Consider the following 13,555-nt stretch of genomic DNA (forward strand, 5'->3'; position numbering starts at 1 on the left):
CACTTAATACTTGTCTGTTTCACAGATTGTGTGAAAGCATGGGGTCAGAGCACACAGAACTATTACACAGATGTGCACTGGCTGTCTCGTGGGAGGATACTCGCCAGATTGTTTGAGTTGTGAGATAAGGTAGCTTCATTCTTATCAGAACAGGGGTCTCTTCTTGCCACATTTTTTTTTTAAACTACTCGGCTTGCACAACTGGCATATCTATCAGACATATTCAACAAACTGAAAGAGTTAGATATGTCTCTGCAAGGTAAGGACACAAACATTCTCAACCTGTATGACAAAGATGCTGGTTTTCAAAAAAATTAGGGCTATGAAAGGAGACATGCTCAGGGGGATATTTTACGTGTTTTCCTCTGTCAGATGCCTACTTTCCCGATAACATTATGAGAAAGCCACTGTGAAACCAGTCATTGTGGAACATATGTCCAACTTCATCAGTACTTTTTAAGTCTTACATTCCTGACATACATGAACAATCAGCACAGCTGGACTGGATTACAAATCCAATCCTCTTGTCTGGACAAGAGAAAATGCTTCCTATTTGCCTTCAGGAAACACTGATAGAAGTGTGTGCGGACCGTGGCCTAAAACTGTTATTTGAGAGATCAAATGTCACTTGCTTCTGGAGCTCTGTGAAGAAGGAGCAGCCAGACTTAGGAAAAATTGCCTTCGAAAAACTTCTTCCCTTTGGATCTACTTACCTTTGTGAGGCGTCTTTATCCGCAATAAGTGTTATCAAATCAAAACAGAGAAACAAATTGAATGTCAACCTGAAACAAAGCCTGATCATTGCAGTAGACTCAATACAGCCAAGCTGTAAGTAATTTTCATGCATTTTGTTTCTAAATAATTCTTTATATTTTAGCATTAAAGTTTTAATTTTATTGACCAGCACTCCTATTATGCACTCTTTTCATATTTGATATGTTATTTGCATTATGCTAAATGTAACTGAGTTTAATCAGCCATTACGGGGGTACGTAACAGTAGAAGGCGGCAATAAAGAGTACAATAGGTAAAAATGTTTGGACAGCACTGCGCTAGTGAACCAAAGATTGGAACTTTGGTCGAGGGGTTTTGCAAAATATTGGTCAAGTGTCCGGGCGACCAAAGCTACCGCCTTGTATTTCAAATTTCCAAATGTAAAAAGAAGCTAACAGTAATTAAATTTATTTCAGTCTATTTACCATGTCAAATTTTTTTGATGGTACAACAAAGCTTTTCTTATGCTATATTGAGCATACGTTTTAATTTTTCAAGTCTACTGTAGTCGCCTTGTGAGTTCACGCCAAATATCAACAACAGCCTAATCGACTCGTTACATCTCTACTTCACTGACTAAATTTGGTAAGTATATGATTAATCTTGTTATTTATATATCATTACATGAATTCTTACTTTCTGCTTCTACTATTAAGAAAGGTAAGTGGACGAATTAAAGGGCAAAAACTATAATATGGAAGGAGTGGAGTAGACTGAAGCCGAGATATCATGTACCCCTAACAAACCTAACCTAACGTAACCAAACCTAGCGTATCCTTGCTTTGGGGCAGCTTCCCTCCCCTCACAACGGTTCTCTTATAGCTTCACACAATATGCCCTAACTCTACCAATACCCCTCCTCACAATACCTTAACGAGAGTCCTGGCTGGTCCTCTTCTCGATTGCACTCGTACACTGACTTGCATCGCAGGAGCGATGATTTCCCAGTACTCAAATTCGCAACCTTTACAACTAATGTCACTGGTGGCCATAGCTCAACTGCGCACACAGTTCTCTGTGCACCTGTCTGCCCAGCTGTGCCCCGCCTTCGAATACATATAGCAAATTCCCATTGGCGCAGCTTGTGGTGTTAAGAGGTGGTGGCACGTTATGGGACAAAAGTACTATAGACACAATAAGAATCCTATTCACTAGTTACCCACAAACCCCAGCAATAAACAAATGCAAGTCAGTGTACTGCTTATTTCCGAGTGTGATGGAGCTCCGTGGCTTCATCAACGTCATGAAATTTGTAATGAAAATCATGTAGACTTTTAATGGGAATTTTTTCATTTTACGCAAAAAATACGCATTTCCGACGCATTTCATGTACCCCACACAAAACCCCGCATTCCCACCTGTCCCCAAGCTTGTTGGGGGGTGGAGGGGAGAGTATGGGCAGAAACTAGAATTATACCAAAAATAGTTCTATGATATTGCTGGTATGCCAGGTGTATTGGGGTGTATAGATTGTACACATATTCCAATACAGAGTCCAGGTGGGAACAACGTTGAGATGTATAGATGTCGAAAGGGGTTTTACTCGTTAAATGTTCAAGGTATTTGTGATTCAGAACTCAAATTTAAGCATGTTGTCGCAAGTTGGTCTGGCAGCGTACATGACTCAAGAATATTTTCTAATTGTCGTATCTGTCATCTTCTAGAGCAAGGAGATTACAGCGGTTTATATTTGTTAGGGGATAGTGGGTATCCAAGTCGGGAATATTTACTGACTCCACTCCTAGCTCCAAGAACTGAAAAGCATAGGAGGTATAATATAGTTCATATACAAACACGGAACTGTATTGAGAGGGCATTCGGTGTACCGAAAAGAAGATTTGCATGCTTAAGCATACCCCTGCGAACCAAACTTCCCAATACAAAAAGAATTGTGATGGCATGTGCTGTTTTGCATAACATTGCTATTTCAAGAAGAGTGGACATGTTAGATGTTGAGGTTGAGGCACAGGAAGTAGTTGATTTATTGGAGAATGAAGATGAACATGAACTGGATGCCACACAAGTTAGGGAATCATTAATTCAAAGATGGTTCTGAGGGCCAGTTTCAAGAACTTTTCCCTGTGTACCCGATTGGGCTCCAGTGTAATAATACTTTTTCTTTTCTAGTTCTTGCTTGATAGGATTAACACTAAGTTTAAATAAGAATATATATATATATATAAGGTTCCAAAAGGTAAAGAAAGGAAAAGTATATATAAGATCTTATGGTGTATAATGTAGGTATTGCAAAGTACAAATAGTATGTAAGAATGAATAAACTTAACCATCTACTTTTAATGTTAATCACTATACCTTGCATGTGTGTGTGTGTGTGTGTGTGTTATCTACTTTTTGAAAATGTGATCATAGTCAGTGATGAGTCTGGAAAAAAAAAAAAAAACTGATTAACAATGTTGCACATATTGCATTGAACTTCTTGGTAATTGTCTCCCATGCTTCCTGTTTCTTAGCTATCATGGAGTAATTACCACTTTTATCAAGCACGACGTTGAATTGGTTGATAAGATCAACCAACGTGCTTTTCTGGTCGCTGGTTAGCGACGTCAACTTTTCTCTTCCTTGAGACATGTTATCAGCTGATCGAACGAAATTGTTTACGTTTTCACCAGGTTTTCACTCACACCCTTACCAACCACAGCTATGCGGGGCTACCAACCATTCCGACGCTTTATATCCTTTTGGTAGGCCAGACAATTTGGTTGGCGAGCGCTCCAAACACAAAAAAGCGAATTGTGGAACTGTCATAAATAGTTGGTGCGCGAGCCAAACAACATGGTAAGCGTTTTGGTTTGTTGCCGTACCAATACATTCAGGAACCGGCTGGTTACTAACATTGAAGTGTGGAGAAACGCCCATCTCTCCCGCTCTCTCTCTCTCTCTCTGGCTTGTTACTACTTCCTCCTGTTTCTTATTACTATATAGTTCTCTCATGCACGTGTGTGTGTGTGTGTGTGTGTGTGTGTGTGTGTATTCCTGCTTGCGCGAGTCTTTCAACAGTTTACGTATTGGTTCTCCTGTGACGCGGCACACACACACACACACACACACACACACACACACACACACTCTCTCTCTCTCTCTCTCTAAAATAGATAATTAGACATGCATCTTTTTTGTTGTTTTATTTTACTCTTTTTCCACACCACCCATGAGGTAAGAGTTAAGGTGCGTTTTTTTTATAGAGTTTTTACCCTGTAGGCATAATCCTCTCTCAGCTATTTAATCAGACAGTTCTTCGTCAGAAATGTCCTCCACATTGATAATAAAAGAATCCTCTAAACAGAACTTGTTGACGCTGTAATTGATTAATTTCTCTTGACTATGAAGGTTACGATGGCGAGTAGCGCGGACGAGATATTCACCTTCCATCCTGAGCGACAGGGAGGGGAGGAGTGACTCGATTTGACCTGGGGATTATCAGCGGTCAGGGAGGTTGACCTCACCCATGTCCAACCTTGAAAAGCAGCAACGCTGGAGAGCAGTGGTGCTACATTTTGTGGTATCTATACAGAATCATTGTCTTCATTACACTAAAACAATATTCAAAGCTCTCTATACATCCTTATTAGAAATTTAGAGGAATACACTTTTATGACGGTTCATTAAGATGTAAGTTAATAATGAGATCGAAACATGTGCTACGATGCTTGGCGACGCCGCAGCCGGAGAATCCCTGTTAGGTCTCTCCCCCTCAGCGGCCTTCATATTTGAGTCGGATTATAACATACGTCTAACTATTCAGTTTTATTCGAAATGTAACTCCTTCTTGATCTCATTCCATGAGGTTGATGGGGTTGCTCCACGCTGATTGGCTAAAAAGCGTTTGCCAAACGAGAGCTCACGTTTGCGAAAACTTGCCTCCGTTTGACTCCGTTTGCCCCCAGCCGCGCCGCTACTGAAAACACCTAATGTGAGACTGGGAAGTGCACCTCGCTCCGTTTCTCACGCTCAAGCCCCCCTGGTGGGCCCTGTCCTCTCCCCCTCCCAAGCATTTGTCAGTCGTCAAAATAGGACTAGTGTGGAGTAACTAAAAGTGATTTCGGTTGCCATTACTAATGAGATTACATTACGAAATTGTCTTACGCGTTAGGAGTTCGTCATACGTCTGTATGTCTAGTGGTCCACGTGTGTCGCTACACTTACAGCTGCCCTTAATAACTAAAAATCTTAATATTATTATCCTGGCACTACAGATGGTCTTATAAACAAGGGGTTCTTAACGATAAAAAGGTTGAGAACCCCTGGTGTATATTGTAAATAGTGTAGTACTCCTGACTGTTAGCTGAATTTTGGGCATACATATGATTGTTTATTTTTTATTTGAGCTACACTGTGATCAAGAAAGTTATTTAGTATTTTTTCGATGGTTGTTGGTAGCTGTAATTGTAAAATCTTGTTTTTTAGGCCAAGATCCCATACTTTATCAAAAGCTTTCGTTATGTCTGAGAATGATTTGGCATTGTCTCTTATTACCTTTGTTTTAGGCTATTTGTTAGGTGATGACTGGTAAAACTTGGTTAGTTCCTCTTCTTGCTCTGAAGCCGAACTAGTTTTCGTTGTAGTGGTTGCTATATTCTAGAAATGATTTTAGTCTACAATTAATACTGCGTTTAATAAGGATATTGTTCGATAGTTACAAGCGTAGTGGGAGGATTTGTTAGCTTTAGAAATTAGTTTTATTATGCCATCCTTCCATGTGTCGGGATAACTAATTACGGAAAGAGATTATGGCTGAATTAGGCAGTTTCTTGAGGATTGTTGTTTATGCCACTACTCCAGGGGCATGTTTTCTTGCAAATTTTTTTAAACATCTAATTTCTTCTGTTATTATTTTTTTGGGGGTCTAAGGGACTATTGTTTAGTCTTGTTGGGTCTGCATTATTATAGAGGTGATTCTGTGAAGACTGTAGTTCATGTAATCTATTGTAGTGTAATTATCATTCATATCCTCCCTTTCCTCTTCCTTTTCATCATTAGGTAAATACTTTATCCCATACATTTTGATGTAATGGCCCCTTTCCTTCCGCTACATATACTTATATATTGTTTTCGTTGTATATGTAGTACAGATTTGGTGTTATTTGGCCTTATAGATTTGTTATTTATTTATCTTTTTTTCCAGAATGTCCTGCGTTCTTTGCAAGTGCAGACTGATTTTCCAAATGTCTCTCCAGCTTCTGTTGGCTTTTAATATCATTCTTTCAGTTAGTTGGTGTCGGAGGGTTTTGGAATACTGGTATGTCTGGTATGTCCATCTGTGTCTGGAGGCGTGATGTTGAATGTATTTGAATGCTGTTTGGCTGACTTTTGTGTCGTGATTGAATGTGTGCGCGGGTAAGGGTCGGTAGAATGTTGTTGGGATGTGCTTTCTTATTGATTTATTGTTTATGGGGTACCAGTTTTCTATTAATTAATCTATTTCCTCCAAGTTAGCGGGTTGCACTTCATGCTGTAGAATGTGTTCATCTGCATATTCTTTGAATGAGTCCCAGTCTGCTTTGGTGAATTATGGTCTTCGGAGGAAAGGTATAAAGTACTGGTGAAGTTGAATGTGATAAGTATTGATAGGTGATCAGGGATGGTGGACCTCGGCCTCAACCATTACAGGCAGGAGCCTGGGCTCAGCATCAGGTATCGGGGTGGGTGGAGGAGGCTGTACACCCGAACGCCTACCTGGCTTCCTCCGATTGTGGGCAACATGGATAGCAGGTGGTGTAGTGATCTGAGGAGTGGGCATGGTGTCCTCTTCCTGGGCGACAGTAGCAGCTTCAATGGGTGGGTCTTGGAGAGCAGCAAACCTGTTCCCTGTGACAATAGAGGCGAAGGAACACCCTGGCTCAACAACCCGAGCAGCCGAGCGGGTTGGGATGGTAGGAGCAGGGGTGGCTGGTGTAGGAGTCTGTCGCTGTGGTCAAGGCAACTGGAGGGCCCTCAGCTTGTTAATTTCAGGGAGGGGTTTGCCTTCACTCGCCAGGCGGGTGTATAGCTGTTGGACATGGAGGTTGTGGGGGCAATGGAGTGACTGGGGCCCATGGGAACCTCGACACTGGAAACAGTGGAAGGGCTTGTAACATACCTCGTCCTTGTCGCCTTTCCGGGAGGGGTTGGGGCCACTGCAGCGGGAACAGCGGACTGAGGACCTGCAGGTGTTGATGGAGTGCCCTAACATAAGGCACCCTGGGCAGCGCAGGAGGGGGGAGGAGAATGGAGCGTGGGAAGTACACCAGCTGGTCGATGGTTACCTTGTTGAGTAGGAAACCTCTCGCCTTGAGTCTAAGCCACTTCCCTGTGGCGAAGCGTGGCAGGCTGTGGGGTGGAAGCCAGGTAAGTTCCACCACTTCATTGCCCTCCAGGACACAGAAGCCGTCCCGGACCTCCTCAAGGGTGGTGTCGTCCGCCAGAGGCCCCACCTTAGCGTAGTGGTAAGTACCGCTGTCCCGGTCTGCTCTACGGCAGGTAACAGGCCACTCACCTAGGGTGAAGGAGGACGTCTGTAGCATGGGGGTCTTGGGAAGGTTGTGGGCCCACACCGCCACTATCAGGGACGAGCCATTGCCTAGGGATCGGGTCTCCCCCTCGAGGATGTATTTCCTGAAGGCGGAGTCGTGGAGGACACGAGATACCTTGGCCGGGTTGCCGAAGAGACGCCCCCCTTCCGTACCTCGGAGGAGGACCGAGGCCTTAACGTACTCGTCCGGGGCTTGGGGATGATCCTGGGCAGTGCAGCAGTGGGACTTTTTCGGGCTGTCATCAGGGGGCGTGTCAGGCCGCCCACGCTTGCCCGGAGAGACGGAGTCCTGCATTTCCACGTCTGCCTCCATCGCGGGGACTCTTCCACCACCAGCCCTAGGTGACCGGCCAGACAAGGTTAACACGGCAACCCTGGCACAGACAGCTCAGCGATCCGTAGGGCGAGCTTCGATCAACAAAAACAGCAGGAAATCCCGCAGTAAAGTTAGCCGCCATTTTGGTTTCCGCGGTGTTTACGAATCTTCAGTAAACAAACGGGTTAGAAAGCCAGCAAGTTCTTGGAGGCATCTTTCGGCTCGTCGACGTTGGCATCAAATTAATAGGCAGTAAACCTTGCACATTTCCTCTGTTTGCTGGATGAATGAGTGTTCTGGTAGTGAATATCAATGTTTTAGTGCATATACAGAACTTACTTAGACATCAGCACTGAATAAAATTAGACCCCGAAGGCGGAAAGGCAAAATGTTACCAGCAGATTTTTCAAGCTTCACAAGGGAATATTGTTTATGCACACTACACTACACTAGCTATCAATAATGTTACCATACGCATGTTAAATATCGAAAGTCTTTGTTTCTTTAATTAAATTAGCCTTAGAATTATACACTTCTATGGGACAATCTCTCTCTCTCTCTCTCTCTCTCTCTCTCTCTCTCTCTCTCTCTCTCTCCACCAACACAACACACATACAGCTTCTTCCTGAGAGCACCGCCTTCATGATCACAGCGAGCTTTTCCCCCACTTCCTCACTCTCTGGCTACGTCATGGTGACGTCATAGTCAGCTCGCGCTATGATTGACTCTAATTGCGTCCCTGGACGAACCCTTCCAGACTTGGTAATATGCGCCCCGGTCTCCCCTATGCCAGTAGCCTTTGTTTGCTCTGCCACGTTATTATGTTTCTATTTGAACTGGTGTGGTATTGTCTGTCTCAGGAAGTTTTCTAATTGCAGATAGTGATTCTGTAGTTACGCCTGAATTTATGAATGGAATGAATATGTGTGAGCAGTATACGCCATGTTCTGCGGGTGATATTGAGATATCTTAGTCTCGCTTGGTTGTGAATCCAATTAGCAAATCACCTGGAAATGTTGTTTTTTCTACAACAATGGCAAAAATGTCAAAGTCAAGGTAATCTCAAAGATCGTGGTCAAGGACGTGCAGGAGGAGTCCTTCTCGCCATCCACGACTCCCTCATCTCATCGCCTCTCCCTATCCCTCAGTCTCAAGATGGGCGTCTGAAGGTTGTTGCTGCCAAGGTTGGACTCGGTGGTGGCTGGCTCACGGTGGCAGTCTGCTACAATCCTGGGGGTGCAGCTGGCCACCGAGAGTTTATGCGCTACTTCTCCACCCTGCAGCCTCCAGTGCTTATAATGGGGGACTTAAACGCCCATCATACATGTTTGGAGCCTGAACTGCCACCTCACCATCACAACACCTCTGGCAACGCTCTCTTCCAAGCCTTGCTAGATCTAACACATGTATCCCTCCTCAGCCCTCCCGGACTAGCGACCAGGTTTCATCCCCATACTGGGGCCGCCTCGGTGCTCGACCTGTTCCTTGGAGACCCTACCTTCAAGGATTCCACCTTCCGCACTGGACCTTACATGGGTAGCGACCACCTCCCTCTCTTCGCCTCCCTCCCACAAGTCTCCCCACAGCCCCAACCTGACTGCATGCCCCACTGGAGGCTCAATTCTTCTGGCTGGCTCCGGTACGTGGCTGCGCTTCCCTCCTCACTGGACACCCAACTTCTTCCCATGGATGAAGCAGCAACAACCATTGCTGGGGTGCTGTCCGAGGCTGGCACAACTGCCTTCCCACTCTTCACCCGTCGTCGCCCACGCCGCCCTGGGAAGCCCTGGTGGGATGCAGCCTGTGCGCAGGCAGTACAGGACCGTTGCCAGGCTTGGAATCAGTGGCGCAGGACCCCCACTATCCAGGCTGGCCGTGCTTACCGCCGCCTGGATACCATCTGTGCCAAGACCATCCTCAAGGCAAAGCGGAATGCATGGGACCTGCACTGCTCCACTCTCTCCTTCCGCTCCTCTCCCAAGTGTACCATGTCCTTTCTCTGCTCCATGGAGGGCAAGTTGGTATCTCAGAACATCCCATTTTCTGATGATGATTCTACCCCACTGGCTGACCCTGAAAAAGCAAAAATCTTGTCAGAACACTTCCACCTCAAGATTGGTTTACCTCCTCCTCTTCGTCCGGCTCCAACCCTTACTTCAGTTATTGAAACTGCCGTCTCCTCTCCAGCTCTCCCATCCCTTGCTCAACCATTCAAGCCTCATGAACTCTCCTCAGCCTTAGCTACACTAAAACCCTGTAAGGTGCCAGGCCTTGATAAAGTCCCATACGACTTCATCCGCCACTTCACCCCACCCCTACGTGCCTGCCTCCTACAACTATACAACAACAGCTGGCAATCGGGGCAGTTTCCATCCACCTGGAAACCCGCCATCCACATCCCCATCTTCAAGCCTGGAAAGGACCCTACACTCCCCTCAGCATACAGGCCCATCACCCCACTCTCCTGCATCGGGAAGCTGCTGGAGAGGTTAGTCAACACCCGCCTCACCTGGTGGTTAGAAGCTAACAACAAGGTAGCAGAGAAGCAGTGTGGCTTCCGCCCTCACCGGAGTACCCTGGATGTGCTGGGGCAAATTGAGTATCACATCTGTGACACCGCCAGCGTCAAGTCATGACGGCCCTCTTCCTTGACCTGGGGGGAGCATTTGATTCGGCACCACATGAAGGTATCCTGTACAAGCTGGCACTCATGAGCATCACTGGCACCACCCTTGCCTGGGTGCGCGACTTCCTCACCGGTCGCTCATTCCAAGTGGCCGTTGGTTCATCACTGTCACCTTCCCAAGGAATTCATCGTGGCATACCTCAGGGATCCATTCTCAGCCCCCTTCTGTTCAATGTTCTTCTCTCTGACCTACGGGTTCCTACCCACTCTCACCTTCTCCTCTATGCTGATGACATTACCATCGTCAGTCGAGCACCCACACTTTCCGAGGCTCAGGACCACCTTCATGTGGCTGCCACCGCCTTGGGTGCATGGATGACAACCTGGGGGCTACAAGTTAGTGCCTCAAAGAGCTCTCTCGTGTGTTTCACCATGAGAAAGCTTCCAACTCCACCTACCGTCACCTTAAGTGGGGAGGCTGTTCCATACTCAACCTCACACACCCTCCTCGGACTGCGGCTGGATGGCCCTCGCCTCTCCTGGGTAAATCACATCAGTTATCTCCGCACCTCCTGCAACAAACGCCTGAATGTGATGAAGCGAATAGCTTCATCACATCCACTACTATAAGACCACCATCAGGGCCAAAATGCAGTATGCCAGCTGCTTCTATGGGTCAGCTGCCTACTCCAACCTCCTCAAGCTTGACCCCATTCAGAACGCTGCCTTGAGGATCTCTATGGGGGCCATGAGATCCTCCTCAGTTGTTTCTCTACATGCAGAGAGTGGTATTCCTCCACTGTGCACCCACAGACGGATGACCTTGTGCCAACAATACTACAGGATACTGGGCCTGCCTGCTTCCCATCCCCTCTCTACCCTCCACTCCAACTCAGGTGTGGATCAGCAAGCTCCTGTATGGCTCCCCACTGCCCGTCAGCCACTAGTAGTGCGTGCCCTGTTCAGCCTAACCATTCTCCACTTACCACCACCACCTCCACAGCCTGTCAACCCCTACTCACCTTTTCCTTCGTGGCTGGACGTCTCCCATAATTCTGCTCTCCACGTTCCTGGGCTTCCTCTCAAACCATCTGTGAGTGGATTAGCAGCAGCCCACTTCCAACAGCTGGACCGGTCCATTTATCACCACCACCTCAAGATCTATACGGACGGGTCCAGAGATGCCTCCCTGCCCTCCTCGGCAGCAGCTATATATGACGCCAGTACAGCTATCTGTAAGACATGGAGGCTTCCTGAGTACCTTACCACGGAGCTCTTTGCCCTTCTCCAGGCCCTCATCTATCTCCGCACCTCTCACCCGAAACCCATGGTGGTAATTTACACCGACTCCCGCTCATCTCTCTCTCCTCCTGTCCCGGTAGCCATTCTCCGCCACAACCCTCTTCCATTCCATCCAGAACACCTTCCTCCATCTCCTGAACACTGGCTGGGATATCACCTTCCAGTGGGTGCCTTCCCACAGCGGCATCCGGGGGAATGAGGTGGTGGATGCTGCTGCTAAGATGGCCTTAACCCATGTAAACATTATCCCCCTACCCCTCCAGCTTCATTTTGCCAAACGGCTCATATCTCACCTCTGCCACTCATTCTGGGACTCTTCACTCATCACCGCACTCCGAGTCACCTCTGGTATTTACCGTAGCGACTCATCTCCACAGCCTTGGATCAGGAAACAGTCCCGCATCCTAGATGTAGCACTCACCCGCCTCCGTCTGGGCCACACAAGACTCACAGCACACCTGCATCGCTTGGGTCTATCACCGGACCCCTACTGCACCTGGTGCAGAACGGTCGAGGAAACCATCGAACACTTCCTCTTACACTGCCCCCGCTTCCACTCCCACCGTGTTGTGCTCCGTGATCACCTTGTTGCCTTGGGTGTGTCTACCTTTGACCTGCCCACCCTGCTGGCGGCGGCGGGCGTCCACTCATCACACCAAGCTGCGGTTCTCCGCCTCACCTGCGTCTTTCTGAAGAAGTGTGGACAACTACCCCGCCTCTGATCACCTCACAGGCCACCACCAGGGGTCATAGGATCTGTGAGTTCGTCGAAGCCCGAAAATAACAACAATAACAACAACCAAAATGGCCAGCTTGCTGGATAAAGATTCCGTTTTAATGTATATGTTATGTGTGAACTGTATGATTGTGCTTGTATATATATATATATATATATATATATATATATATATATATATATATATATATATATATATATATATATATATATATATATATATATATATATATATATATATATATATATATATATATATATATATATATATATATATGAGAGAGAGAGAGAGAGAGAGAGAGAGAGAGAGAGAGAGAGAGAGAGAGAGAGAGAGAGAGAGAGAGAGAGAGAGAGAGAGAGAGAGAGCTATACTGTAGGGTAAATAAAAGAACAGCCAGCTCTGATTATTATGGATTACTAAGGTAAAAACAAGCAGGAAAGGCAACATGTAATCCTATCCCTGCTGGTGAGTGTTTTTTCTAAGATAATGAATATTACTGATGAACATTTAATGGTAAAATATTGTCTCCTTTCCTGCTCTTACAAGCATTATAAATACAATCAGGTAGGTAGACCAATTCCAAACACGAAAGGGGCATACAAGTTCTACAACTAAACAACACTTGTGCATGATGTGCTAGTTACATATTGGGGTTAAAATCTTCAAACCCATTTTATCTAATTTAACTATATAGTGTCTGCTTGTAAGATTAATTCGTGGAGGCATCTTTCGGCTCGTCGACGTTGGCATCAAATTAATAGGCAGTAAACCTTGCACATTTCCTCTGTTTGCTGGATGACTGAGTGTTCTGGTAGTGAATATCAATGTTTTAGTGCATATACACAACTTACTTAGACATCAGCACTGAATAAAATTAGACCCCGAAGGCGGAAAGGCAAAATGTTACCAGCAGATTTTTCAAGCTTCACAAGGGAATATTGTTTATGCACTGTATTCTAGTGTTGTGCTTCACTACACTAGCTATTAATAATGTTACCATATGCATGTTAAATATCGTAAGTCTTTGTTTCTTTGATTAAATTAGCCCTAGAATTATACACTTCTATGGAGACAACTCTCACTCTCTCTCTCTCTCTCTCTCTCTCTCTGGCACTCCACCAACACACACACACACACACACACACACACACACACACACGCATCCTCTTCCTGAGAGCATCGCCTTCATGATCAGTGTCACTTGTACCACTTCCTCGCTCTCTGGCGACGTCATGGTGACGTCATAGTCAGCTCGCCCTATGATTGGCTCT

At 45.9% G+C, this 13,555-nt stretch overlaps 1 protein-coding gene across 1 annotated transcript in view; it reads left to right on the forward strand.

The window, feature by feature from the left end:
• Positions 1-1,298: 1,298 nt before the first annotated feature.
• Positions 1,299-13,555, forward strand: part of LOC123516771 (putative nuclease HARBI1) — a 50,623-nt gene continuing 38,366 nt past the window's right edge. The window contains exon 1 of the mRNA XM_045276411.1: positions 1,299-1,359. The gene's annotated coding sequence lies outside the window, so the exon portion shown is untranslated. The remainder of the gene's footprint in view (positions 1,360-13,555) is intronic.

The sequence above is a fragment of the Portunus trituberculatus genome, chromosome 41 (assembly GCF_017591435.1).
Source record: "Portunus trituberculatus isolate SZX2019 chromosome 41, ASM1759143v1, whole genome shotgun sequence".
Classification (NCBI taxonomy): Eukaryota; Metazoa; Arthropoda; class Malacostraca; order Decapoda; family Portunidae; genus Portunus; species Portunus trituberculatus.